Source organism: Chelonoidis abingdonii, chromosome 23 (assembly GCF_003597395.2).
Source record: "Chelonoidis abingdonii isolate Lonesome George chromosome 23, CheloAbing_2.0, whole genome shotgun sequence".
Classification (NCBI taxonomy): Eukaryota; Metazoa; Chordata; order Testudines; family Testudinidae; genus Chelonoidis; species Chelonoidis abingdonii.
This window is the reverse complement of record NC_133791.1, coordinates 3160445-3166444: the sequence shown is the minus strand read 5'-3', so window position 1 is coordinate 3166444 and position 6000 is coordinate 3160445.

Here is a 6000-nt window from a genome sequence, read left to right as displayed (position 1 = left end):
GTGGAATGAACTGCCCCGGGAATTAGGACAAGCACAAACCTCCCCTATTCCATTCCAAGTGCCAGGGTGTTTCTTTGCCCTTGCCTTCTCCAACATAAACACAGAGCAATGTGTTAAAAAAAAATAAAACAAGACAAATTAAAACCATGAAACAACAAACAATATGTGGCAGGTGTGTAATCCACTGGATAATGAATGACTGGAAGGTATCAGATATTATGGTGATGAGTACAGTATAGGAACCAATGTAGAACAGAATAGATCATGCGTTGGATGCAGAGTCCATTGAAGTCAATGGGTGTGTCTTCCCATTAAGACCCTATATGAAGTGCACTTCTTTTCCAGCAGGGAAGCCATAGCCTCAGTGAGAATAGTGATTTAGCCATCTTCTCACTCCTTGGAGGTAGGACTTCCAAGTGATAAGGTAGTGTAGTTGAAGCAGGGGAGCATATGGCAAACTTGCATTTTCATTGCCTGTGAGTTTTTGTCTGTAAAACGCTTTTCACCAGCAATAAAAAAATAAACCACTTTAAAGTTAACCATGAAATAAACCCGAAAAGAATTTGGATTAAGCACCAGAGAGAGTCAGCCAAAACAAGTGTCTCTCTCCTTTTTTTTATTTTCTTTCAGCAGAGGTCAATTGATTCTCCGTTACCTTGGGACTCATAACAAAATCAATGTTACTTCATCCGTAATTTGATCTTTTCATTTACTAAGGGTAGCAAATGTTAGTGCGACTGTAATTTTACAGGATCTTGTTAGATAACAGGGAAATATATAATGTGAAGATTATGCATGGTATCAATGGCAAAATATTATGGCTGGAAATGAGTTAGAAGAACATTAATGTTTGAGGCATGCTATAAGATATGACATATATCCGACTATAAAATGTCTCATTCTTCAAGTAATTACTCAAAACCTGACTCACTGGTCACACAACAAATTGAATATCCTATTAGCAGAGAATGACCTGCAAACATTTCTCCAAAGCCAGGCACCTTTATTCTGCAGAGAATAATCTTGTGTGTCAAAGAGTCAGGCAGGCTGCAAAGGGAGAGAAGTGACTGATGCTGTAAATTTTAGACAGATCGATAATAGAATCTGTATGGACCTTGGATATTTTTGTGTTTAATTCACTGGATAAAAGGAAACAGGGTAAATCACCCTGAGAAGATATGAACTGATGCTCATAGGCACATTTAGAGCACTAGCTAAAAAATATGAATCCTGCAATTACTGACTTAAAAGATCATTGATACTGTAGTGACTACAGTGTGACTGCTATGAAAAAAATCCCTTCTCTGAGCACATTGTATGTGTTTCAGGAGCGAGAGTTATTGGAGTATTAGCTAAAGGAGAATCAGAGATGGGCTGAATTTGAAGTAGAGATCCTGTCTGTTGTCAGGGTCTAGCAAATGTGTGACTGTAACATCCAGACTAGATGTCTGTGTGCCCACCATCGAGTCCGGGGTGCAGAGCAACTGGGTGACATGTTTTTGTCATATCCTCCAAACTATTGGTGGTTCTGGTTTTATTTACCTTGGTGTAAATCTGGTAGTAATCCCAATGAAATTAATGAGGTTAAACTATCATAGCTCCCCTGTCTCAGACAGGCAAGAATCCTTATCACCATTTCATAATAGATTGTAGGTTGTGCCCATATTCTGCATAGGGGTACTCAGACGGGCAGTCAGCTACCCAAATATCCAGTTTAAATGCTGATCTGGGTACCTACCTTGGCACCCAAATTTGTGAACTGGGCTCATAGTCTTTAATCTGTTGTAGCAAATGTTTTCTTAGAGGAGACGACACATAATGCAGTCACCCAGCTGCTGACATCCCACTTATCTGGTGCCAGCAAATAACCCCAAAGAACAACAACAGCTGAGACCAAAATGACACCAGAGGAAGAGTGAAATTAGATCACCACTTGTTGATCTAGGACTTGATCATGCAAGGAACTGCACAATCCCTGGAGGTGCTGAGCATCCTCTGCTCCGATTGAGTTGGCTGAGTTGATATGGGGCATTGATTCTAAATTTCTCCGGGTCACAATGTTTAGTTTGAGCTGCAGCCAGGGTGTGAGGTTAGAACTGAGAAATGGAAAAGATTTATTATACCCTCTAGTCCATCTCCCTGCTGGGGCAGGATTGGCCCGCAAACCATATGCGCACGTGCTTTTCCAAGTCGAGATTTCAGAGTCTCAAGTGATGATGTCTCCCGCATATGTCTTGGCGCCTGTTCCATGCTTCTCGTCATCTGAAAGGTTTCCTGATGTTCAGCCTACATTTTCCCTGTCTTAATTTAGTTTTTTCACTCCTGTTTTTTAACTTCATGGACCACCTTAAACAATTCCTCTCCCTTCTTGGTGTTCACACTCTTCAGATGCTCAGTGGAAGTGCCACTTCCTGGTAGCTGGACTCCCCAAGCCTCAGACCAATGAAGTGATGTGCCAATGTCTACAAAAGCACTAATTCCTGAAGGAATCATACACCTTGCTTCTTTAGCCGGAAACCAAAATGCAGCAGTTGGGGGAGAAAAGGAAGAATGAGACAAAGAGGGAGAGAGAAAGAGATTATCAAATTATTATGGCTGTATTTCATCACTGTTATTATTATCTCCTGCTGCAAGTAATTCTGTCTCTTAGTGTTAAAGGTGTCTTCTGTGCTTGGCATGTTTCTGTTTCATTTATTGGCTGAACACACTTTGTGGAGAATGCAGGGAAGTTGCTGAGCTGAATAGTGTGCAGGCAAAGCGCCAAGGAGGAGTGGGAGTTCAGTTTTACTTCTGCTAATAAAAAATACTTTGCAGCAAATCAAGAAGAGCTTATGCAAATGATGACAGTTACTGGACTCCTCCAGGCAGCCAGAGACCTTCTTTCCGCAAAGCAGTGTGCTGGTGTCACTGTGTGTAGGTGGTGCTGCTTAAAGTGTGCCTGTGTTTTCCCGATGCTCTTTTGAGTAATATCTATTTTAGATACAGTGAAACATGACACAGTCTGTGCACATGCACCCACACAGATATACGCATACCCCAGCATGTATGCGCGCGCGCGCGCACACACACACACACACACACACACACACACACACACACACACACACGACACTGGTATGTTTTAGTTAAACAAACAAGCAAACAGACCCATCTACTCCACCCACACTTTTTTCTGTGGCAGTTTTTGCTAATCTGAACCACAGATGAATGCTATCAATCACACATCTTGAACGACATAGTGAAAACTGCAGCATTTCTCTAGAGGAAATACACAAAAATGAAACTGGGATCAAAATAGCATTTAAAAAAAAATTCCCACTCCTCTCCCCAGCAGCAAGCTCAGTCATCTGAGCCAGGCACTAAGTTGTCGGTTTACTTCTGTTATGTAATTTCTGTAGATGGTCTCCGAAACAGGGAGACATATGATAGACTCTGAAAACAAATAAATAAAATAAAACACCCTTTGCATCCAATATCTCTTGCAAGCCCCTACTTTCCCCTGAAGCTTCTGTGAACTGTAGGAGACCATGTCTCCTGGATGCTCCTGCTTGCTGACTCTACAGCTCCTGGCATTTCTCCATGCTGTCCTTTTGACCTGCTTTAGTTAAATAACAGAAGGGCATGTGCACATGCAAAGCAACCACAGTGCAGTGGGTAGAATGGATCACTAGTTGGACCAACAGGCGAATTCAGCCAAATTGGCTGCAAGTATTCTGAGAACAGCATCTTATTAAAACCCCTGAATTACTCTCAGCAGAGGCCTTGCTCTTGCACTGAACACTGAGCAGTCTCATCAGTGTGAATGCTGGATGGGAAGGACAATCTCACTCTACGCCTGCAGATTCCTTTGAAAAACCAGGCACAATCATGTCATCTCTGCCATACAGAGTGGGGCCCCAAACTGCATCACCTGAGAAGCTGGTCACCAGCCTGGCAAGAGAAATAGAGGAGCTGGGTCATAAAGCTACCAATCCTGCCCCTAGGCAATGACAAGAGTCAACAATTCCAGTCCGCGGATCATCATGGTTTCCCAATACAAAACAAAATAATTATTATTCTAAACTTGACAGGCACCTGTGCATAATCTCATTACACACGGAACTCCGCAGCACCAAGGAAAGCGCAGGGTGACAATAAAATATTTTGTAGCTGGACAAAGCAATTAGAATGAAATTTCTGTATGGCTCAGGTACGAGCCCTTTGTCAGATGAGTCACAGGGGTGGTTCAGTGGCAGTCTCACAACTGGGTCAAACAGGCAGAGGCTGCGCTGGGAAGTCTGGGTGGAAAGCATGCCTTTAGAAAGATACATCAGCTCAAACAATCTCTTCTCCAAAGTTTCTGCTTTTCAGATAGCTGTGGCTCTTGCTGTCTCCAAGAGCATGTTCAGACAGCAGAGAATTGGCTGCTGTCATTTGTGCTGCATTTATGGACTGTGACCCTCATCCTGGAGTTGGATTGGGGTGGATGGGGCCCTACTCCAAGCAAAGCACCATTGACATAAGCATCTGCCTGCCTGGACTCACATGCAGAACAGGTGACTATAAATAGATACTTGGGGGAGGGTATGGGGGTTAAACTCTGTGTGGATGTATTTGACTCTTCATCTTGAGTCTCATCTAGATGGGTATTTCTGCCCTGAAATCGCCTGGCCTTTTAAGGATCCCCAAATGGTACGTTAGGTCACCATGACCAGACCTTTACAGGGTTAAACCCTGCCTAGACTGTTAAACTTACTTTACTTCATCTTAATATGTCTCTCTGCATGCTAAGAAAATATAAACACCTTCGATTTTAGGTTATTCATTTGTCCATCACTGGAAAACAAGAATGGATGTTTTGTTTTTTTTAAAGATAAGTGTCAGTTCAAACAGGAGTTACGTTGGGGACTGCACTATCTCTAGCCTGCGCTATCCAGGAGATCAGACTAGGTCATCTCAGCCCCTTGGAATCTACAGAAAGGAGCTTACTGTTAAAGAGGAAGGATGGCATAATGGTTAGAGAACGAACTGGGGTCCTAGGTTCACTTCCAGCTCTGCCACAGATGTCGTGTGTGAATGTGGGCAAGACACTGAATTACTCTGTGCCTCAGTTCCCCATCTGTACAATGGGGAGATTAGCACTTCCATATCTTACAAGCGTAGTCACACCCATAACAACACTAGTGGTTCTAACACAAAAAAAGGAAAGGGGAAAAACATAGGACCTGAATTTTCAAAAGTGATGAGCCTCAATTCTGGGGGTGTCCTACTTAAAAGACCTGCTTTTCAGAGGTGGCTTTGAAAGAGTCGTGTGCCCCCCCAATCACTAGTCACTTCTGAAAATTTGGGCCCTATCTTTTCTCTCTCTCTCTCTTTCTCCATTAGACCCATTCATTAGTGTCATTACTGGTTTGAATTTTAAGTTTTATTCTGTTCTGTCACATTTTAATTTGGTTTTATTGTGCTGTACCAGGCGTATGCACCTCAGTGAAGGGTGCAAAATAACAACAATTATTTATTATTATTGTTATTCCACATGGACCTTTAAAATTCTTCTGACATAAGAAAACTAGTTTCACATGTATTGTATTGAACAATCTCTGGAGTTTATTAAACAGGATAAATCAGCTGTTTATGGAAGACAAAGGAATTAAGAAGATGATGCCAGAACAGCTTGATTCTAGCAGAAGCAATTATTCAAAAGAGAGGAATTACATGGGGATTAGAGATGTATGTGGGTACACAGATATTATCTGGCATCTCAAACAGCCCTGGGGTAGCTTTGTATTACCTGATTTGTGTTGGTATCCAATCCACTTTGAGCCAAGAGGAAAGGGACCTCTGTTTCTTTAATTCTCTAACATGACAGGTGTGTTTGCTTCTGGCTTCTCTACATTATGTTGCTTTGTTCTTTGTTTTGAAGATTTAAAGAGACATTCCCCATTCCTTTCCATTGCAGAGCTCCATGAGTGAGCAGAGAAGCGACCTGGGAAGCAGGCTTCCTTTTTCCCTCCCTTTAAA